At 39.8% G+C, this 24,579-nt stretch overlaps 1 protein-coding gene and 1 long non-coding RNA gene across 5 annotated transcripts in view; one reads left to right on the top strand and one right to left on the bottom strand.

The window, feature by feature from the left end:
• DNAH6 (dynein axonemal heavy chain 6) overlaps window positions 1-1,390 on the bottom strand; it is a 257,423-nt gene extending 256,033 nt beyond the window's left edge. For 3 of the 4 annotated variants that reach the window (XM_001916886.5, XM_070236220.1, XM_023618819.2), the window contains exon 1: window positions 1,086-1,390. The gene's annotated coding sequence lies outside the window, so the exon portion shown is untranslated. The remainder of the gene's footprint in view (window positions 1-1,085) is intronic. The other variant, XM_070236219.1, reaches the window with a different exon arrangement.
• Window positions 1,238-24,293, top strand: LOC138917832 (uncharacterized). The gene is made up of 2 exons (XR_011426349.1): window positions 1,238-1,425; window positions 23,756-24,293. It is a non-coding gene; the product is annotated as an uncharacterized lncRNA (long non-coding RNA).
• Window positions 24,294-24,579: the final 286 nt, after the last annotated feature.

Below are 24,579 nucleotides of genomic sequence, written 5' to 3' on the forward strand. Positions count from 1 at the left end.
TAGCTGGGGTGGAATCCAGGAATTTGCATTTCTAACAAGTTCTTGGGTGATGCTGCTGCTGCCACTGATTTGGGGACCACACTGGTCTAGACTTGGAAGGATGAAGAGAAATGCAATCAGCATTAAGACCAATGTTTCTCACACTTGAGTACGCAAAATATCTCCTGGGGAGCTTGTTCAAAAGGCTAGCAATTCTAATACAGGCAATCTGAGAAATCCAGCCTATGTACTCATGAAGAAACCAAAGGCAAAAAATGAACTGAGGGCTAACTCCTAAAGCAGTGCTTCTAGAGCTTTTATGTGCATGAGAATCACTTAAGGAGCTTGTTAAAAATGCAGATTCTGATTCAAACACTTTGAAGAGCAAGGTCCTAGAACACCAGAACTAGGAGCCTTGTGATGGTCTTCCATCCTCACCACCACTCCCACTCCCACCCCACCAGATGGGTAGAGATACTTCTCTTTAAAACTGTATCATAGTCCATCGTGTCTTGAACCAGGTGTCCGCAGGCCTAGGTTTTAGTCTAGATCTGCGCTGGCCAATCAAAATATAATGCAAATCTCCTATGCAATTTTAATTTTTCAAGTAGCCACATTCAAAAACACAGCGAAAGGAACAAGCGAAATTAATTGTAATAATGTGCTTTCTTTAACGTATCCAAAATATTATCATTTCAACATGTAGTCAAATATAAAACTTAGTAATGTGATATTTTATTTTTTGTTACTACATCTTCAAAATCCAGTGTGTATTTCACATTTAGAGCACATCTCAGTTCAGTCTAGCCACATGCGGCTAGTGGCTACCACATTGATTAGCCAGGCCTAGATCTCACCAGTCAGTGGGAGATCTCTTGATATCTTGATTCAAGAGATCTCTTGATATCTCTTGAGTCTCTTGCTATCTCTATTGCTCACTTTCTACCCCTCTAAAATGATAGGTAGGTAGTAGGTGATCACTGAAACGCCTTTCCATTGACTTTCTCTGCCTCTCTGAGCCTTTCCTTAAGTGCTCGGAAAGCTATGCTAAGTCTCTGGCCTCGAAGTGGGAGCCCAGCCCCACAGCTCCATCCCGCAGCACTCACCAAGTCAGCCTAGAGCAGCCGCCGCCGCCTAGGGTCCCCAGAGACAGAGCAAAACCAGGTCTGAGAGTAGAAAGCTAGTTGGGAATGTTTCCCGTTGCCTAGCAGCCACAGGCCTCCAGCGACGGCCCTGAGCCTGTGAGCGACCTGTTGCCACTGGCAACGCATCACCAACCGCAGCTCTAGGTTGAGGAGCGCGCCGGGCAGTCAATCAATCAATGTCTCTGGAACATTTCCTACGTCGCTGGTTGGTGAAGAGCAGGCTCTCGACCCGCCCGCTTCCGCCTTCGCGCTGGGACCCGAGCTCTGCCTAGGCAGGTGGGCAGGACAGCTAAAGGAGACGGTTAGTTCAGTTTGTTCCTTGCATTATCAACCGCCCAAGCTCGTTGTCCCTTCCTCCTCCTGCAGGAATCCCTTCTGTTTCCTCTCAAGAGGTTTAAGACTGACTTGACGTTCCCTTTAACCAAACTTCCTCTGGTTAGATGAATCAAGAATCTCTGGAGAGGGAGGTGCGTTGTGTGGACTGTTCGGGTCCCACTCTCCAAGGGAGCGACCGTCCTGCGCCTCTGTCCCACCCACTGACCTCCTCCCAGGAGTGACTCTTAAGGCGCAAGGAATGTGGGTTCTTCTTGCCTTCTAACTTCACCCTATCCTTTCAACTAATGTTTTTTTTCCACCTGAAAGGTAACCTGGTGTCAGGCATAGCACCAGCCATGTTATCCCCGCGCCCCATTTACCAAAGCAGATCCTGGATCTTGTTCTGGCGCTTAGACCTAGTTAAGTCCCCGAATGACTGCTGCTAATGCTGTATGGAGGCGACCCCACGGAAGCCTAGTGCAGGTTGCTTACTGAAGATGCCTTATCCTAATTAGTGATCAGGGGAAGTAGCAGCCTTTTCATGCCTTGAGGAAATTTTATACCAGATGGCAGAGTCCTGGTTTTCGACCTCCCCTCCAAAATGAGATAATCACCCCAGGAACCCATTATCTTCCTTTGCTCTTTTGGTCCCTCTTGTTATACTTTGATATACTTCTTGCCTTGGATGCCAAGCCCTCTGTGAAGTGCTTTACATATCATACTGACAACCTGTGTTTTCTCAGTCTTCACATATTCAGGTATGTATTTTACTTGCTGAGTATCATGCCCCCTACAAAGTAGAGAATCATTACAATAGAACTGGAATGGAGATTACAGATCACTTAATCCAACTTCCCCGTTTGATTAATGAGAGAATTGAGACCCAGAGAGAGAGCAAATGTTTTACTCCAGGTCAGGAAGCTAGTCGTGGCAGAGATGAAACTAGAATACAGGTTTCCTAATCCCTAATCAGGAACTGGAAACAGCAAGGGAGTAACTTCAGTTTAGAAACAATTCAGAAAAACCTCGACTGTAGATATAATAAATACTAATTCCCCAGAGATGAAAGGTATAGGCAAAGCCAATCAATGAGAGCCAATAAAATATAATAATTTATATAAACTAGTGATGAAAAAAGAAATTCAAAGCCAGCTCAATATGTCAAAGTAAAAAATTATAATAATATGCAATGTTAGACACATGGAAAAAATACATTTCATTTCAGATGTGCAGTGAATATTGTCATCTGTTCCCTTCAAAGTTTATGTGGTGGAGATGAAGGCTATTGCTCCTCAGTCACAGAATTTCTCTCTTAGTAGATGAGGGAAAATGTATGCTAATGTTACCTTATGCACCTGAGAGCATTCTAAGAGCCTAGGAGAGTGGGAGGTAGAAGACATAGACACATCGACCTTTATGAATATTTTGCTAAATTGAACACTACTCATCAAATCTCTCCAGGCTTATTTTTTTTTTAATGTGGCAAGATGTCATCTTCATTATCAATGGAATGTGTACTAAATCAGTGCAGATAGACAAGAGCTTCGTGTATAGCCTGTTGATTTTTTTCATAGTTCCTATAAATAACAATAACTGTCACTATTTATTGGGTGCCCCTATGTGTTAGGTACTGTGCTATATACTTCGCCTTCGTTCTCTCAAATACTTCTAACAAACCTGAAATTCCTATTTCATAGCTAAAGAACTAGACTATGAAAGGTTTACAAGAACTAAGTTATGACAGGTCTTATCTTTAACAGTAAAAGTAAAAATGGTTCAGATTTACTGAGTATTAAGGTAAGATTTATATGCTGGGCTCTTTATGAAGTGCTTTTACCATTACGCTAGTCGTTGCAACAGCTTTATATTATTTTGGAGGTATTGTAGTACCTACTCCACCAAAAGGGAAATTGAGGCTTAAAGAGGTTATGTGACTTACCACACACTCCAGAGGTGGTAAGTGACAGAGCTGAGATACAAATTAAGATCCATCAACCTAAATAGTTAAATTTCTCTAACATTTGAGAGCAAGGATATTGAACCATGGAATTCTGCTTTGTATATATGGTGGACAATATTCTGAAAAGTTCCTGAAGCAAAGCCCCTATGTATTTGGATAAACTCAAGGCACATTGTTTTAACTGCATTGCTGGGCTCACAAGAATAAGGGAATCTTCAAGGGTCAAAACAACAATGAATGAAACCAGAGTGATAAGCAACATGGAAGCCGCGGCCACCTTGATGGCAAATGCCCATAGAAGGAACATACAGCCCTGGGAATTAATACTGAGCAGGGATAGAAGATCGGGCCTTGCTTGAATCTATGTAAAATGGAGGAGATAAATTTTAAATTGCAATACACATCTAGGACTCTTGGAAGGACCATTCCTTCAGTAATAGGTTGGACTAGAAAAAAGCTGACAGTGAAGACAGCCTACAAGAAAACAAGTAGGTTTCTACCTGCAGCTCCAGATGGAGAAAAATGTTAAAAATATATTAGTCTCCCCTAAGAATTTGAAAACATAAGCTAGCTCTCACCAGCTCCAGATTTTGAATTTATACTACCTATGTGGTCTGGAAAAAACCCCTGAAAGCTACTAAGAATATTCATCAAAAGAAAGGCATCATCAACTCTGACCTCTCGACATTCTCACAAGTTGGGTTCAGCCAAATATAAATTCACAATAAAATTACCAAATATAGAAGAAAGCAAGCCACCACTATCAAGAGTCAGCAGAACAAACAACACATTTAGAGGGCAAACAAATTAAATATTAGAATTATTAGATATAAAATATACCATATATATATATATAAAATGTTCAAAGATAATAAAAGATAAAACTAAAAGGTAATTATGGGAGGACATCAGCAAAAATGGTGGAGTAGGGAACTACAAAAGTTCATCCTTTTACAAAAGCAGTGAATAAGACTTTAGAAACTTCAACTGAAAAGTATAAAACATTGTTGAAAGAAATGGAAGAGGACATAAAGAAATGGAAAGATATTCTGTGCTCTTCTCTTGGATTGAAAGAATTAATATCGTTAAAATGTCTATACTTCCTAAAGAAATCTCTACATTCAATGCAATCCCTATCAAAGTTCCAACAACATTTTTCACAGAAATAGAACAAAGAATCCTAAAATTTATATGGAACAACAAAAGACCCTGAATAGCCAAAAGATTCCTGAGAAAAAAGAACAAAGCTGGAGGTATCACACTCCCTGATTTCAAAATATACTACAAAGCCATAGTAACCAAAACAGCATGGTACTGACACAAAATAGACACACAGATCAATGGAGCAGAAACAAGAGCCCAGAAATAAACCCACACATCTATGGACAGCTAATATTTGACAAGGGAGCCAAGAGCATACAAGGGAGAAAGGAGAGTCTCTTCAGTAAACGGTGTTGGGAAAACTGGACAGCCACATGCTAAAGAATGAAAGCAGACCATTATCTTACACCATACACAAAAATCAACTCAAAATGGATTAAAGACTTGAATGTAAGACCCAAAACCATGAAACTTCTCGAAGAAAACATAGGCAGTACACTCTTTGACATCAGTCTGGGCAGCATATTTTCAAGTACCATGTCTGACCAGGCAAGGGAAACAAAAGAGAAAATGAACAAACGGAACTACATCAAACTAAAAAGCTTCTGCACAGCAAAGGAAACCATCAACAAAACGAAAAGACAACCTAACAATTGGGAAAAGATATTTGCAAACCATATATCAGATAAGGGGTTAATATCCAAAATATACAAAGAAGTCCTACAGCTCAACAACAAAAACCCAACAACCCAATTAAAAAATGGGCAAAAGATCTGAAGAGAGATTTCTCCAAAGAAGATTCACGGATGGCCAACAGGCATATGAAAAGATGTTCAACATTGTTAGCTATCAGGGAAATGCAAATCAAAACTACAATGAGGTATCACCTCGCTCCCGTCAGAATGGCTATAACTAATAAGACAGGAAACAACAAGTGTTGGAGAGGATGTGGAGAGAAGGGAACCCTCGTACACTGCCAGTGGGAGGGCAAACTGGGGCAGCCACTGTGGGAAACAGTATGGAGCACCCTGAGAAAATTCAGAATAGATCTAACATATGATCCAGCTATTCCACTGCTGGGTATTTATCCAAAGGACTTGAAAACACAAATGCATAAAGATACATGCACCCCTATGTTCATTGCAGCATTATTCACAATAGCCAAGACTTGGAAGCAACCTAGGTGCCCATCAAGGGACAAATGGATAAAGAAGATGTGGTATATATACACAATGGAATACTACTCAGCCGTAAGAAATGACGAAATCCGGCCATTTGTGACAACATGGATGGACCTTGAGGGTATTATGCTAAGTGAAATAAGTCAGATGGAGAAAGTCAAATACCATATGATCTCATTCATCAGTAGAAGATAAAAACAATGACAAAAAAACACATAGCATTGGAGATTGGATTGGTGGTTACCAGAGGGGAAGTGGGGAAGGGGGAAGGCAAAAGTGGGGGATTAGGCTCACATGTGAGGTAAGGAACTATAATTAATTTTTGGGTGGTGAACATGATGTAATCTACATAGAATTCGAAATATATGATGATGTACATCTGAAAGCTACATAATGTTTTAATCCACTGTTACTGCAATTAAAAAAAAAAGACTTTAGTAACTTCAAAGACTTCAGTGGGCACACAAGACAAAGAACAGTCTTTTAAAATATAGTTTCGAAAAGTCAATAAACAAACAGCTACAACTCACAACAAGCAGCAACAACAATTCCTGAGGAGAGAGGAGAATCTGATTTTCAGAGTTACCATATTACAAAGACAAAATGTCCAGTTTTCAACAGAAAATACAAGACATGCAAAGAAACAAAATAGGGTCCATTCACAGGAAAAAAGTTAACAGAGTAATAAATTAAGATGTTAATTATAATCCACAGGGCAATCATTAAGAAAATAAAAGAAATATAGTAGAAAAATGAGAAGTGAGTCAAAATTGTACACTACAAAAATGTCATCTTAATGCAAAAGAAGGCAATAATGGATGAACAAAAAATATATGACATATTGAAAATAAACATAAAATGGCAGAAGTAAGTCCTTCCTCATCAGTAATTACATTACACGGATATGGATTAAACTCTCCAAAGAAAGAAATTGGCAGAATGGATAAAAAACATAATCTAAATATATGTTATGTGCAAGAGACTTACTTTAGATCCAAAAACACAAAGAAGCTGAAAATGAAAGGATGGAAAAAGATACTCTATATATATCCTAACCAAAAGAGAGATGGAGTGGCTACACTAATATCACACGAAATAGACTTTAAGACAAAACTTGTGGTGAGTGACCAAAAAAGACATTATATAATGCTAAAAGAATCAATCCATCAAGAGGATATAACAATTATAAACATATATTCACCTAACAATGGAGCTTCAAAATACATGAAACAAAAATTGACAGAATTGAAGGGAGAAATAGACAATTCAACAGTAATAGTTGAAGATTTAATATTCCACTTCCAATAGTGGATAAAACAACTACAGAGAAGATTAAGAAGAAAAAAGAATAATACTTGAACAGAAATATAAACCAAATATATCCAAAAAATATCTATAGAACACTTTACCCAAAAAACAACAGAAAATGCTTTCTTCTCAAGTGTACGTGGAACATTCTCTGGAATAGAACATATCTTAGGTCAGAAAACAATTCTCAATACATCTTAAAGATTTGAATAATCAAACTATCTTCTCCAACTGCATGGGATGAAATTAGAAATCAACAATAGAAGGAAATCTGGAAAATCCACAAATATGCAAAAATTAAGCAACATATTTAAACAACCAGTGGATCAAAGAAGAAAGCACAAATAAAATTAGAAAAGGCTTTGAGGAGAATAATAATAAAAACATATCATACAAAAATTTATGAGATGAGGCAAAAGCAGTGCTCACAGGGAAATTTATATCTGTAAATGCCAACATTAAAAAAGAAGATCTCAAATCAATAACCTAACCTTCCACCTTAAGGAACTAGGAAAAGAAGAGCAAACTAAACCCAATGAAAGAGAAGAAAGGAAATAAAAGGTTAGAATGGAGACAAATGGAATAGAAAATAGAAAACAATAAAGAGAAATGAAACCAAAAGTTGGTCTCTTGAAAAGGTCAACAAAATTGATGCACCTTGAGCTAGACTGACCAATGAAAAAGGAGAAGAAACTCAAATCACTGACATCAGTAATGAAAGTGGACATTACTACTGACCTTACAGAAATAAAAAGGTTCATAAAAGAATACTATGAACAATTAGACACCAATAAATTATATAACCTAGATGAAACAGACAAATTCCTAGAACACACAATCTATCAAACTGACTCAAGAAGAAATAAAATATCTATATAGACATAAGAAATAAAGAGATTGAATCAGTAATAAAAAACTTACAACAGAAGATCTGGAACCGTAAAACTCCTAGAAGAAAACATAGGTGGTAAGCGACTTTTTATCAGTCTTGGCAGTGATATTTTGGATATGACACCAAAAGAAAGGCATCAAAAGCAAAAGTAAACAAGTAGGACTATATCAAACTAAAAAGTTCCTGCACATCAAAGGAAATCATCAACAAAATGAAAAAGCAACCTACTGAATGAGAGAAAATATTTGCAATTCATATATCTGATAAGGGGTTAATATCCAAAATATATAAAGAACTCATACAACTCAATTGCAAAAAACCCCAAACAATTCAATTAAAAAGTGGGCAGAGGATCTGAATAGACGTTTTTCAAAAGAAGACATCTAAATGGCCAATAGTACGTGAAAAGGTGCTCAACATCACTAATCATCGGGGAAATGAAAATCAAAACTACAATGAGATATCACCTCACACCTGTTAGAATGGCTATTATCAAAAAGACAACAAATAACAAAGTGTTGGTGAGGATGTGGAGAAAAGTAAACTCTTGTGCAGTGTTGGTGGGAATGTAAGTTGGTGCAACCACCATAGGAAATAGTATGGAGGTTTCTCAAAAAATTAAACATAGAACTACCATATGATCCAGCAATTCACTTCTGGGTATATATCCAAAGAAAATGAAAACATTAACTTGAAAAGATATATGCACCCCCTTGTTCATTGCAGCATTATTTACAATAGTCGAGATATAGAAACAACCTACATGTCCACTGATGGATGAATGGATAAAGAAATTGTGTGGAATATTGTTCAGCCATAAAAAAGAACTATATTGTGCCATTTGTGACAAAACGGATGGACCTTGAGGGCATTATGCTAAATGAAATGTCAGACAAACATAAATACCATATGATTTCACTTATACGTAAAATCTAAAAAAAATACCCCCAAACCAAGCTGAGAGAACAGATTGGTGGTCATCATAGGCAAGGGATGGGGGTGAGCAAAATGAGTGAAGGAGATCAAAAGGTAAAAACTTCCGGTTATAAAATAAATGAGTCCTGGGTATGTTAATACAGTATGGTGACTGTAGTTAATAATACTGTATTGTATATATGAAAATTGCTAAGAGAGTAGATTTTAAAAGTTCTCATCATATATGGCCTTTATTATGTTGAGGTATTTTCCTTCTGTACCCATTTTATTTAGCGTTTTTATCATAAATGGATGCTGTATCTTGTCAAATGCTTTCTCTGCATCTATTGAGATGATCACGTGATTTTTGTTCTTCATTTTGTTAATGTGGTATATCACGTTGATAGATTTGCGGATGTTGAACCATCCCTGTATCCCCGGAATGAAACCCACTTGATCATGATGTATGATCTTTTTAATGTATTGTTGTATTCGATTTGCTAGAATTTTGTTGAGGATTTTTGCATCGATGTTCATCAGTGATATTAGCCAGTAATTTTCTTTTTTTGTGTTGAGATTTCTCCAAAGAAGATATACAGATGGCCAACAGACATATGAAAAGATTCTCAACATCATTAGCTATCAGGGAAATGCAAATCAAAACCACAATGAGGTATCACCTCACTCCGGTCAGAATGGCTATAATTAACAAGACAGGAAACAACAAATGTTGGAGAGGGTGTGGAGAGAAGGGAACCTTTGTTCACTGCTGGTGGCAGTGCAAACTGGTGCAGCCACTATGGAAAGCAGTTTGGAGTATCCTCAGAAAATTAAGGATAGATCTACCATATGATCCAGCTATTCCACTACTGGGTATTTATCCTAAGAACTTGAAAACACAAAGGCATAAAGATACTTGCACCCCTATGTTCATTGCGGCATTATTCACAATAGCCAAGACGTGGAAGCAACCTAGGTGCCCATCAAGGGACGAATGGATAAAGAAGATATGGTATTTATACACGATGGACTACTACTCAGCCATAAGAAATGACGAAATCCGGCTGTTTGTGACAACATGGATGGACCTTGAGGGTATTATGCTGAGTGAAATAAGTCAGAGGGAGAAAGTCAAATACCATATGATCTCACTCATAAGTAGAAGATAAAAACGACAAAAAAAAACCCAACATAGCATTGGAGGTTGGACTGGTGGTTACCATTGGGGGAGGGGAGAGGGCAAAAGGGGTGATTAGGGTCACATGTGAGGGGATGCACTATAATTAGTGTTCGGGTGGTGAACATGATGTAATGTATACAGAATTCGATATATGATGTACATCTGAAAAAAATTAAAATTAAAATAAATAAAAGTTCTCATCAAAAGAAAAAAAATTGTAACTATGTGTGGTGATGGATGTTAACTATTGTGGCATGTATTGTGGCGATCATTTCCCAAGATATACAAAATCAAATCATTACGTAATAATTATATAGTAATGTAATGTACTAAGTGTCACTACTGGTAAATTTAATGTTATGTTTATTTCAACACACATACACACACTTTCAGTGGATGGATTAAATAGCATATAAAACATAAGTGAAAGGAAAATAAGTGAACTAGAAATTAGGTAAGGAGAAACTATCAAAAATGAAGTACAGAGAGACTGAATGATGGAAAACACAAAAGACAAAGTAAGATTCATAGAGGATGCTGGGAGAAGGTCTAAACTGAGTTGAATTTCAGTCTAAGAAGGAAAGGGAAGAGAGAATAGAGCAAGAACAATATTTGAGAGATATTTTCAGATAAGCCCTTATCTGAGAATTTTCCAGAACTGAAGTTACGTTAGATTTGAACTTGAGGTTAATACAACCTGTCTGAGATGATAATTTCTGGCAAAATTAGACATGCTTGAATTCATGGTGTCCAAATGACTGAGATGCAGAGTCTTGACTGAATGGATCTCATGGCTACCGGGCAGCTGAGTCATTTCGAAAGATTCAAGAATTGTAGACCAGGTGTCATGACTTTTAGCATTTCACAAGACTTTTACACAATTCATGTCAGCTGTTTCTGTTTCCCCGTTGTGATATGCAATACAACCTTTTCACTAGAAAGGTCTGTGTGCCTCTTTGGTGACAACAGAGAAGATAAAAGATGAGACTGTCCCATTCTATAGCTAATCTAGTCAGTGAGGAAAAACCCAAGGGACTGTGGTGGTTTACAGAAAAAACAAGTAGAATTGGGTAGTGGGCAGCTGCTGAGATGGGACCCTGGGACTGAGCAGTGCACAATGCAGAGAGCTCTTGCTTATCACCCCGCCTTTGAACCCTCTGCCCAAGTCTCTTAAGGAGCAAGATGCCTTTGGCTTCACTGTCTGGATGTTTCTCACAGCCTCAAAATCACCCAGTATAAAACCAGTTTCTCTAAAGTTTGAACACTAGCAGACTTCTTAAATAAAAAAATAAATAAATCTTTAGATTTAGAATTTCTGGATCAAACACACGTAAAAAGATGCAAACAAATGCTAGTGCTTTATACACAGTAACAAGTCTTTTTTGAGCATATTCTGAATAAGGAGTAGGTCTCGGGCCAGGTAGCTCTGAAAAGGCTAGGCTGAAAGTCTAAATACCAGATGATGACCAGTGATGGTGCCAAAGGAGCAAAGTTGAGACCACTGTTAGGGTCATAACTGGTGTGAGCTGGGCATGAGACTAGTAGGTAACTCAGCCTACAGATTTGTGGAAGAGGGATGGGGAAACTATCCCACCTACAGTATCTGGCCCCTAAGAGACCTCTGGGAAATGCAGAAGGCAGCAGAGAGGTTCTGGACAAGTTGTTCTGTTCACCTCAGGACTTCGCTGGTGGGCCTGTGGAAGTTTAGGTACAAACGTCTACTGTGTCTAGAAGAACATTGCTGCACACAGCAAACACAGAGAGGAGTTCACAATCGGGAACTGCAGGGCTGGAAAGGGCCAGAGCTCCTTATTATAAGGATGTGAGCAATATGGAAGGGGAGGGGAGAGGTTGAGAGCCAGAGGCCACCTAGCTTTCCAGGGATCATCATTGGGTCTGTCGCCACAGTTCTAATGCCACATTCTGCTAGCTGCCCAGATTGCCTTATTACCCCAATAGGTCCCTCCCTGCTTATTTTTATCCTAATATTAGACCTTTGATTATTCAATAATGCTTTTACTGCCAAATTAGTTGTATCTACTCATAAAAAACATATTACCATCTTAATTTTCTGAGCTTATAAAAAGCCAACTTGCCAACTTGTTTTTACTATTCTAAATACTCCCTAGCAATAGCTGTGATAGAGAATCCTGGGGCAGTTCAATGGCTTAAAATTCTGGGTTGGTAAACCCATTTTACAACTAAGGTTCAGAGAGGCAAAGTTACTTTCTCAAGGGCGTACAGCCAGTAAACTGCCAGGTAAAGGGGAAGAGAGTTACCACGTGACCCAGGCATTCTATTCCTAAACATTTACCAAAATAAATAAAAGACTTGTATGTGAATGTTCATAACAGCTTTATTTGTAATAGCCAAAGCCTGGAAACAACCCAAATGTCCATCAACGGGTTAATGGCTAGGCGAATTTTGGTAAATCCAACCTGGAATGTTCCTCACCAATAAAAAGGAATAAGCTGTTGATGCATGCAACAATGGTTGCATCTGAAAACATCATTCTGAGCAAAAGAAGCCAGACACAAGAGAGTACATATGGTCTAATTAGAATTACATGAATTTCTAGGAAAGACACATCTAATCTATGGTGACAGGAAGTAGATCAGTTGTTGCTTGGAGCTGGGATGGGCATACGAGACTGACTGGCAAGGGGAACAAGGAAATTTCTTGGGGCTATGGAAATGTTTTATATGTTGGTTATTTTGGTAGTTACAGAGGTGGATAAATTTGTCAAAACTCATTTAACTGTATATCTTAGAATGTGTGCATTTTATTGTATGTAAATTATAACAATAAAATTGAATTAAAGATTATATTCCTAGTATTACACTTGAAAATCACAAGTGAGGCTTTCTAAACATACAGATGTCCAGGCCTCATGCCAGACCTGGTAAATAAGAATCTTTAGAATTGGCGACCAGGCAAATATATGCTTAAAAATCCCTATGGATGGATCAAATAAACATCTCTGGTCAAGAACCACATCTGCAGGTGAAAATGTATGAGAATTAAAAGATGTTCAATTAAATGGGTCATAAAACAGTTTGTATAACATGATTATATTTTTATAAGCACAGACTGTATATAAACTCAGCAACTATATGGAAGAAAAACATAAGTGGTTATGAGATTTATGAGTATTTTATGTTATGCCCTTTGCTTTTCTGCATATTTAAATATAAAAACCATATACTGCTTTTGTATTGAGAAAAATGAGTTATTTTAAAATGAGCACAAGAAAATATAAGAGAGCATAAAGTGGAGGGAGCACGAACTTGCTGGAGGCCAGGTCAAAGGAATCAGGAATACTGATGAGGGATGTAATCTCAATAAGAAGAAAAGGCACCCATTCCATGTAGATGGAGGGAGGGTGGGAGTGGATTAGGTAAATTGGTAGATTTAAGGCCTGATTTCTTCTGTTTTCTCCATGAAGCAGGAAGTAAGGTCAGCTACAGAGAAGGATGCAGGTGGGAGTGGTAGAGGCGCCATATAATTTATACAGGGTTGGGCACGGTGGGAGAGGGTAACTGATCTTTAGTCTTGGCTGCCCGCAGTTTAATTTCAGGGTCTGTAAATTGCTTAAAATTGTATTCACGTTTGTGGATGTACATTTGTCTATAGCTGTTAGATTCTCAAAGGAGTCTGTGACCAATCGCCCCTCAGAGTTGGGAATTAAACATACTCCGCAAGTATGCTGCCCTTAACACAGTAGCTCAACTTTCTGAGAGGTTTGTAGTATCATATTTTGTTGCTTCATCACCACCTTGTGGTCAAGTGAATGTACTGCCAAAGGAGGTTTTCAATCACAGATTTTGAATCAGGGCAATAGTTTCTTATCTTAGATTTGGAAGGGACTTGAGGCATTCTATGGTTTAATGTCCCACAAATTATGAGAATTAATAATTACTACAAAGTTTTCCCCAAAAATGTTGAACCAATGTTAACTATGCATGAGTAAGAAGAAGAGGCCAAGTCCAGATAATTATATCCCAATTAAAGGTCTTTGCAGAAGTCATCTCTGAGCTAGTGCTGGATGATTTTGAAAGGCCATAGCGCAGTGGTCCTTAAACCACCTGGAGAGTTTTGAAAAATCCTGATTCCCAGGCCACACTTCATGCTAATTAAACTCGAAGAGCGAGGGATCCTGGCATCAGGATTTTTTCTAGTGGTCCCCTTCCCCAGGTGATTCCAATGTACAGCCATCTGAGAGCCTCAGCCACAGGGCCTTGCTATTCAAGGTGTGGTCCATGGACCAGCATCAGTTGGGAGCTTGTCAGACCAGCAGAATCTCAGGTCCTGCCCCAGGCCTCCTGAATCAGGCTGCGTTTTAAGAATTCTCACGTGGTTCACTGCATGTTCAATTTGAGAAGCGCTGTCATAGAGAACAGAATGGGTGTCCGTAGGTCTGCTGGATACACAAGGCAGGAATGGTACCAAAAAAGTAGGCTTCTTATCTCTGACCATGTCCAGTTACAGGAAATACATGACTTCTATGCCACTGTTGGACAGCTCTAATTGCCAGAAAGTTCTTTCTTTGGTAGACGTCAAAATCTACTTTCTTGCCGGTTTCACAAACTGCCTCTATGATCTCTTAAAATATTTGAAGGCAGAAATGTTCTCCCCTTAATCTTCCTTCTTTGAATCCCTCCCTCCAACCTTCCAGTTTCTTTAGTCTATGTGTGATATTTTTGCACAACTCCTAGTAATTCTATACTAAAAATGGCTCTCAGAACTGAAGGTGAGATTCTAGATGTGGCACGACATAATGAGTATAGTAGGAAAATGACTTTCTTTTATCTAGAAATTCTACTAATGACTCCTTCTTCTTCCTGAAAATCAGAGATTAGTCCAGATCTTTGTCAAATGCTGCATTAGAGAGAACCTATATATCCAGTAAACAAGTCAATGCTGACAGTTCCAGGGCCTCAGGTCATTCGCCTGTGACAACTAATGGTGTCCTGAGCTTAGAGAGACCAACATGGGAGTCCTGGGCTGAGGGGGTTGGAGCCTGTACTCCTGGTGGAGCCAGATCCTGTCCCTCGCAACCCCTTCTCCTAGGACCATATCCTTTAGCAGAGACAGCTCTTCCCTCAGTGTGGCTGTCAGGGGAAACTACCAAACTCCCCCTGCTGCTTCTAATCTTGGCCTGTCTACCCTGTCCTCCTGCCTTTGGCTCCAAGCTCAGCCTAAGGACAATCATGCACATGACACAGGCCTGTGCGCTGTGGTGGGGAGTCCTTGACTATTGTCCTGGTCTCTTAAAACTGAACAAGTAGCCCGTTCTGGCTCAGCTCCAGATCAGTTCTTCTCTGAGTATCTATTTTTTTCTGAATGTTTAATCTCAGCATCTCACCCCTTGTTATGGACTGAATGTTTGTGACCTCATAAGACTCATGTTGAAGCTCCAACACCCAGTGTGATAATGCTTGGATGTGGGCCCTTCAGGAGGTGATTAGATTTATATGAGGTCATGAAGGTGGGGCCTTCATGATGGGATCAGTGCCCTCATAAGAAGAGACACCAGTGAGCTTGGTTCCTCTCTCTCTCTGCCATGTGAGGACACAGCCTGAAGGTGGCCATCTGCTAGCCAGAAAGGGAGCTCTCACCAGAAACTCAAGTGGCCAGCACCTTGAACTTGGGCTTCCCAGCCTCTAGAACTGTGAGGAAAAAACGTCTGTTGTTTAAGCCTATGGTATTTTGTTATAGCAGCCTGAACTAAGACACCCTTTGTACATCTTTGGGCCTGAAGCTGTTGTGTCCACCAAGGCCATCCCATCCCGGCTTCCTCTTGGACCATTTGTCTCACTTGCATAGCCATTGGATCTTCTGGCATCTATTCCATCTAGAGTGTTTCAAAGACATTCAATAATGACTGTTTCACATAACTCTTTAATTCCAGGCTTGGCCAAAATTCCTGACCATAGAGTTTAAATTGGTACAACATTTTAGAGATAAATTTTGCATACTTTGTTGATATTTTTGGGGGAGGGGTGAGGAAGATTGGCCCTGAACTAACATCTGTTGCCAATCCTCCTCTTTTTGCTTGAGGAAGACTGTTGTTAACATCTGTGCCAATCTTCTTCTATTTTTTTTTTTTTTGTATGTGGGATGCTGCCACAGCATGGTTTGATGAGTGGTGTGTAGGTCCCTGCCTAGGATGTGAACCCACAAACCCTGGGCCGCCGAAGCAGAGTGCACGAACTTAACTACTACGCCACTGAGCCTGCCCTACTTTTGATTTTTAAAAGCTTTGCATACCCTTTGGAGACAGTTTCTCTTTTAGAAATCTGCCTTAAAAATATTTGATCAAGGGCACACAGATATATATAAAGATTTTTATTTGAAGCTACATTTAAATAAAATATAATAGCCAAACTCTGATGTGCATTTAATTGGTATAGCCAATTAAAACAATGACGTAGAGCTATATATATTGACATGACATGGGGAAATGTACTCAATATGTTAAGTAAAAATATGAGTTTCAGAATATAATGCATAGTGTTACCCATTATGTTAAAATATATACATATGGTATATAGTCCATACATATAGTATAGAATTTGTATACATATATTGTCTATATATAGTTTTGATATTGTGATTCATAATAAGAAATATTTATTTGGTCTTCATCCACTCTTTTGGGCACAGAGCTCCTAAAACAATTGGAATTTTCTAAGTAATGAGAGCCATAAATATGTCTTTTGTTAGGTTAATGAGGTGACTTTTGGAATGCACCTAAGGTTGGAGGCTGGGTGCCCAGAGAACCAACCATGTCATAAGAGGGTTGGAAAGTTCAGTCCCACCCTCCCTAACCTCCAGGGAGGGGAGAGGGGCTGGAGGTTGAATCAACTGCCAATTGCCAAAGATTTACTCAACCAAGCCTATGTAATGGAGCTCCCACAAAACCCCAAAAGGATAGGATTTGGAGAGCTTCCTGATGGATGAACACGTGGAGATTTGGGGAGAGTGGCTTCCCGGGAGAGAGAGCATGGAAGCTCTCCTTTCCCCATACCTTTCCCTGTGCACGTCTTCCATCTGACTGTTCCTGAGTTATATCCTTTTTAATAAACTGGAGACCTAGTAAATGTTTCTCTGAGTTCTGTGAGTCACTCTAGCAAATTATTCAAACCACAGGAGGGGGTCGTTGGAACCTCTCATCTAAAGCCTGTCAGAGGCACAGGAGATAACCTGGGTGCGCGACTAGCATATGAATTGGGGTGGGGGGTGGGGCAGTCTTGTAGGACTGAGCCCCTAACCTTTGGGATCTGACGCTATCGCCAGGTAAATAGTGTCAGAATTGAGTTGAATTGTAGGACACCCAGCTTGTGTCCAAGAATTGCATGTTGGTATGGAACCCCTCCCCCTGCCCCCTACATGGAATTGGGATCAGAATCTTAACAGTATAGAGGAGGGGTTAGTAAACACTGTCCTTTGGGTCCAATCCAGACTGCTGCCTGTTTCTATAAATAAAGTTTTATAGGCATACAGCCACATCCATTTATTTACATATTTTCTGTGGCTGTTTTTGTACTATAACAACAGAGTTGAGTGCTTGCAACAGAGACTATATGACCCACAAAGTCAAAAATATTTACTACGTGGTCCTTTAAAGAAACAGTTTGCTGACTCCTGCTATAGTAGATATATATATATGTAGTATAAATGTAAATATAAATACGTAGTAAATATAGAAAGTAGTCACCAAGTCAAGATAAATTGCCATTCTAATTTTAGTAGATTAAGTCTTCTAGACAATTTTTCATTGCTGTCAACTTTCGTTCTGTCATGATTTTGTAGTCTGTGTCATTTTCTATTGTTTTAAGGCATGTTGGGTTACATAATGTTATAAACCAATGTTACCGAAATTTAAAAAAAAGAATTAAAAAAAAAGACTAATAAAAAAAAGACATGTTGGGAATCAGTAAGCTAATACCAGAAAGAGTTTAGAAATTATGCTTTCAAATGGTAAGAAGATAGTGACACACAGTGGACAATAGAAGGAAGCTCTGAGACTTACATTGCCCAAGGCACTGAGATATTTGAATCAAAAATGTTTGAAAAAGATTATTCTTGCAGACCCTAGGGAAAATGTGGCATTTTGAAGATACCCAACTATTTTTATTTCCCCCCCAAACCCCTACCAAAAGGATTTTTTAAAGTTATAACCTCAGAGAAATCAGGAGAATGGGAGAAGAGACAATAGCTATAGAAATTTGGACCCTGGAAAGCAGAAAAATAAGTGGTATGTGGTTAAATAGGCACAAAAAAGGTAATTTCTAAGCAATGGTGGGGAAAGATAATAACCCACCTGATATACACTATAGAATCCCCGAAGACTCTAGAATTGGTGATACCAGGCATCTCTCGGAATAGGGGTTTAAATAAAGAGGTTGGCTGACAGTTTGTTCAGGAAGTGGTCAGGTCTTCAGATTTGTCATCCTCCCCAGTCCCAGCAGAAGACTGGAAATTTCTTCTCTTGAGTGGGTAAAACAGAAAGTCTCTAGACTGAGAGACATTAGGCACATTTGAGCATGGGGTACCATACTGAAAACAGTGGGATTACCTGAATGTGTGTATACAAGATGATGAGATCACCCAACCCTCTTTCCCTTCTTGGCTCCAAGAATAGTGGCATAGGCTGTCCAATTATCTCAATTCTCCTGGGACTGTAGGTTTTCCAGGATGGGGACTTTCAGTTTGAAAAGTGGGAAAATCCTGAGAAACCAGGATGACTTAGTTGCCCTAGTCTCAAAACACTGGCAGTTAGACCCTTCCAAGCAGGAGAGCAGAGAATCTTCACTAGGGAATCTGACCAGCCTAAGGGAAAAGGTCCAAATGGATGGAGGCGGTTCTACAACTAAGTGGTCCAGCCGGATCAACCTTGTAGTGATGATCACAGTGAACAAGCTCCACCTGGGTGTGTGTTTTTAGACCCTCTCTCTCAAAAATGGGCAGACAATTAAGGATTATTAGACAATTCAAGGAAGGCCTCTCACACAAAAGACAAACCAAAACATCCAAACAGAAAAAACAACTTGAGAGGTAAGAATATGGTCCAAGTTGGGATAATCAGTCTTTTTCTTGGATTTTAAAAAGTGGATCTGGGAGAGAGAATCCTCTCTTCCTCTCTAGCCATGGTGCTGTTTCAACATGAGCCTGGAGCTCCTGGGGGCCATATTTCCCTCTGTAAAGAGAAGGCCACAGTTGGCCACATACAGATGCATTAATGAAAAATAGTCTCAGTCTTGAGTTCTGATGGCTTTTCATGCCACAATCCATTATCTCTAAAGCTATCTTTGCTTTTTCCAAAGTTTGGTTGTAGGAGTCAACAAATTCCAACACTTTTTTAAAAAGGCATTAAGTTTGAGTAGATTTTCTGTCGTTTGCAACCAACTTGTCCTGGCATGCCTCATGAATGTCATTGCATCTTCTACGTGTCTGCTTTTCTAATCCATACTCTATATCTAGAAAGTTTCCAAGTCAACTTGTTTTTCCCTGTTTAAAATAAGGATTGCACGGCTCATGAAGGTAAAAATAGACAAGATTTCACTGAACAATGGGTGCCTTCAGTAGACCCAGAACACACTAACTTTTCATTCTCTCACAGTGGGGTACTCCCCAAAAGAAAATCTAGACGAATATGTCTGAAAGACAAATATCTGGGCCACAAAGCAAACATGAAGGAAAAGAAAGCAAAATTCTATACATTAACTAACAGCGTTAGCCTTCTACACAATAGTGAAAGAAAGAGGCTGTATCAGTCAGATTGTGTTCAATAGTACGTAACAGAACACCCAATTTACAGTTGCTTAATTAAACAGGGTTATGGGGGTCATTGATGTCAGGTATTTCTATGATTCTCTTGGCCTTTTCATGATGGTAGCAATAGGGCTGCTGCAGTCCCAGCCATCATGTCCACATTCAATACAGAAGTAAGGGAATAAGGTGGAAGGATATATTTACCTCCTTATAGCAGAAAATCAAAAGCTCTCCCAGGAGCCTCTACATTAGATTAGATTTCTCCTTATGTCTTGTTGGCCAGAACTGGATCCAAAGGTTTCATCTAGCCGAAAGGGAGGTTGAGAAGGTAGAGAACAGGATTGTCAAATGACTTGGAAACAGTATGATCCACAACCTAGGACTAGACACATTGCCACCTACCCCCTATCCAAAAAATAAAATTAAGGGTCTACTGACAAGGAAGAAGAGGCAGGGCACTTACGTATGGTGATGGATAAAAACTAGACTGTTGGTGGTGAACAGGATGCAGTCTACACAGAAACTGATATAGAATAATGTACACCTGAAATTATACAATATTATAAGCCAACATGACCTCAATAACATAATTTAAAAAAAAAAGAATAGGCAAATGATGCTGTGTGGGAAAGTCTGTCTGTCCCAGGAACCAAAGTAAGCAGATTAAAACAGCTGAAACTGGAACACTCACACATTGCTGGTAGAACTCCACAAAGGTCCAGACACTTTGAAAAACAATTTGGCCATCTTTTTACATGCCCAAATGGATTTTGCCGATGTGATTAAAGATCTTGAGGGAAATTATCCTGGATCATCCAGGTGGGCCCAATGTAAACACAGGGTCCTTGTAAGAGGGAGTCAGGAAGATCAGAGTTGAAAAGAAGTGATGAGGAAGCAGAGGTTGGAGTGACGCACTCTGAAGATGAAGGGAGGGACCGTGAGCCAAGGAATGTGGGTGGCCTCTAGAAGTTGGGAAAAAAAAAAAAAAGACTCTCTTCTAGAACCTCCAAGAGGGATGCAGCACTGCCAACACCTTGATTTTAGACTTCTGACCTCTAGAACAGTAAGCGAATAAATTTGTGTTGTTTTAGTCACTAAGTTTGCAGTAATTTGTTACTGTCACCATAGGAAACTAATACTAAAACTCGTATTCCTGTCTTTGGGTGTCTAGACCAATTCTTACTTTTCTTTGCACATCTTTGTATGTATGAATTTTCTCCTTCTTCTTCATTAATCGCATACCATACAATTGTCTCATTTAAAATGCATAATTCAATAGTTTTTACTATTTTCAGAGTTTCACAACCATCACCACAATCAATTCTAGAACATTTTCATCACCCCTTAGCTGTCCTCCCCTATTCTTCCCATTCCCTCCAGCCCTAGACAACTACCAATCTACTTTCTGTTCCATAGATAGGCCTTTTCTGGACATTTCATATAAAAGGAATCATACAATATGTGATCTTTCGTAACTGGCCTTTTTCACTTCACATGATGTTTCGCAGGCTCATCCATGGGGTAGCAGGTATCAGTACTTCATGTTTTTCTTGATGGATAACATTCCATCGTACGTATATACCACATGCCATTTATCCATTCATCAGTTGGTTGGCATTGGGTTGTTTCTAGTTCTTGGCTATTATGAATAATGAAGCTTATAAACATTCATGTGCAAGTTTTGTGTGGAAGAGTAGAACTTTTCAGTTAGTCATTAACAAGCATTTACTAACTGCCTGTTGCGTACATAGCACAGAGGTAGGAGTGGGGGCTGGGGGGAGGTGTAGGAGATTAGACACCCAAAAGAATTATAAATATGAAATGTAGCTCCTGTTCTCTGACCAGTTGGGGAAGGCAGACTAAGCTTTCAAAAAATATTTAAATAACTAAAGATAATCATTTGAATTGTTTTCTTAGGACAATTTTCTTTTCCTGTCTAAGAACAGAGTACTCAATTTATATTCCCCAAACCGAGTACAAAAGTGGCCTGGAGTCTTTAAAGTGTGTCAGTTAACAAAGAAGACAAGAGACAGAACCTTTAAAAATACAGCTTTGACTTGTACAGATATCTCACAGGGTCATGATGTCCTATACTAGGGTGTTTGTCCTCAGAGATGTACCTTCTTCTCTTTGCAGCTTTCTTCATAGACAGGGACTTGATATCAGGTCCAAAGAGACTCATCAGTCACTCAGCAACATGCTGTCAGCACTGACCTCAGCTCTCCTGCTGACCTGGGAAAGGGGCCTGTCCTTGCTCTCCGGCTGCTTCTGTCAGTGGGCCCCAATCATAGTGGTGAAAGTGTAGCAGGATTTCATCAAGGGCAGCCTTCAGGCCTCTGATTCATAGCCAGCATCATTTGTTGAATGTCTACAAGTGCTTAGCATTTAGCAAGAAATCTTTCCTATATTGTCTATGGCTTTAATGCACAAAATAAATTTGGGTTCTGTCTCCTCCATCCAAGGATCAGAGGCGATGGTTCATTACCTCTGCAGGAATTACTTTTTTTTCATCCAGGGATACATTACGAGCCAGACTCTGTGTGGCTATGAGGCTTAAATAACATTGCAGTTTCTCAAGCTGTCAGGAATAAATTGGATTTGCTCATTTGTCCATTTTCCAGGCCAGACTGCACCACTTATAACCAGTGTGCCTGAATTTGAGGCATTCAGATAGTAGGATAATATCCTACATTTACACACCTTCTATTATTGTCCACATTTGATCCTCAAAATAGTTCTGGACAATAGGAGGGGCAGAAAAGCACGTTGCTATTTGATGAATGGAGAAATTTAATGCTTAAAGAAATTGTGCCTTTAAATGTCTTAACCAGTACCAGGACCAAAATCCCAGGTCTCCTGATTCCCAGACCATATCCACCACTTCTGTCCATGGTGAATGAGCAATAAAGAGAAATAAAAACCTGTGTGAAGCTAAAGTAAAGGCCAGACCAGTGGCCTGGCCCTTACTGGCTCCTCTGGCGCCCCCAGCTGGAGTCTCTGCCTCTCCGAGCTGAAGGCCTCCTTTGCTCACCATTGTAACTCACCACTGAGCGCTGGTCCACACATAGATACTAAATAAACATTTGTTGAATGAACAAGTGATTGATTGGTTCTAATCATTAAATTCCTTCTCAACCACGGAGCCCAGGGAACACCGAAGATAGTTTTGTGGAACAGATTTCCTCTGCCTCTTTGTCTCTTGTCCACTCAATGTTTTGTTCTTCTACTGCATTTGCGGTGAAAGAAAACTCGTCCTTTCTTGCCATGGGAAAGGCAAACAGCCATGCAAACCTGGAAGATAGCCAAGTCTGTATGGGCAATAAAGGAGGCAAGCCAGTTAGCTATTAACCAGCAGCCAGGATAATTCAGCTACTTATCAAACTCTCACCTCCTCCCTTCGGAGGCCCTTTCCTGACTTTTTCCAGCCCAACGTGGTAAGGCAGATTAAGGCCTTGGGCAATCACAGTGTGCTTTGCTCGCCCTCCCTTCCCCCAACTGTATCCAGGTGGCAGCATGTTGTAATAAACAGCAGGCAGTTTGAAGTGGAGAAAGTCCCAGGCAGGCAGGTAGTCTGCAGGCTGAGGGGTGAGTGAAGCTGGAAGGGCATGGCCCCAGGAATTGATGATGGGGGTGGGGAGAGGCTTAATTGGCTTCTTACATTATCCAGGAACTTCAAATTTATTTTGGCACCATTTAAGGCTTATTCCCCACAGGTGGCCTCTCAAGGCACTGGGGTCCTTTTATTTTATACTTAAAGCAAAGGTACAGAATTGTGAACATGTTGAGATATGTTTTGGCTGAGTAGTGTAAAGATGTGTGTAGAGTAAACTAATGTCTCTAATGGGAAATGAGGCAGAAAAGAGAGTTTGGGATGAAGTCGTAGAAGACTTCAGGGATAAGTGCTAGCAGTTAACATAAAATATTTTCCACCTTGTCTCGTAAAGTTGATATCAGTGTGTAAAAATCACAATTTTAACCAAATAAACCTTTGTATCTCAAAAGCACTTATCCTATGGCAATTGAAGACTTTTGAACACGGAAACACATCCATCTATGAACCAGGAAGTGGGCCCTCATCAAACACTGAATCTGCCAGCAGCTGGATCTTGGACTTGCCAGCCTCCAGAACTGTGAGAAATAAATTTCTCTTGTTTATAAGCCACTCAGTTTATGGTATTGTTATAGCAGCTGGAATGGACTAAGACGCCACCCTGTCCCAGACAAACACCACGGAAAAAACCATGGCCCCATCCCCAACCTGTCAATAAAGGCCAAGTAGGTGGCTTAAGCTTCCATCCTTGCCCAGCTGTAACAAGGTGCCCCCACCCCCCAGAGAAGACCTAGTAGGGAGCTGGCACTTTCATCCCTACTCAGTAATAATAAAGCCCTCCCCCAAGTGTGTTAGTGGAGGCCACGGGGGATGCTGGACTGCCACCCCCACCCAGCAGTAACAAGGCATCCTCCACCTCCGAAATATCATTGCACTTCCTGTAAATCTATAATTCTTTCAAAATAAAAGTTTTTTTTTTTAAACTGTAAATTTTGCCATCTTCTTTCTCATCCTCTCATAGTTATACTAGCTAACTGTATATGGGGTGGGGAGGGGAGGTTGGAACAGAGAGAGAGAGAAAGCCAACATGACTGCGCTAATTTCGAATTGCTTCCCAAATGGTGGAGTTTGAAACACTGTCTTTGCAACATCCTGTTATCTTCAATACCTGCTGGCAGGGCTGGTGTGTCTATAACAGGCACAGGAGGATGATCAAGGCTTTAAGCATGAACTCCTAGGAACTCCTCGTCAAAAGCAGGGAGTTGCCAAATGCCAG

The sequence above is a fragment of the Equus caballus genome, chromosome 15, assembly GCF_041296265.1.
Source record: "Equus caballus isolate H_3958 breed thoroughbred chromosome 15, TB-T2T, whole genome shotgun sequence".
Taxonomy (NCBI): Eukaryota; Metazoa; Chordata; class Mammalia; order Perissodactyla; family Equidae; genus Equus; species Equus caballus.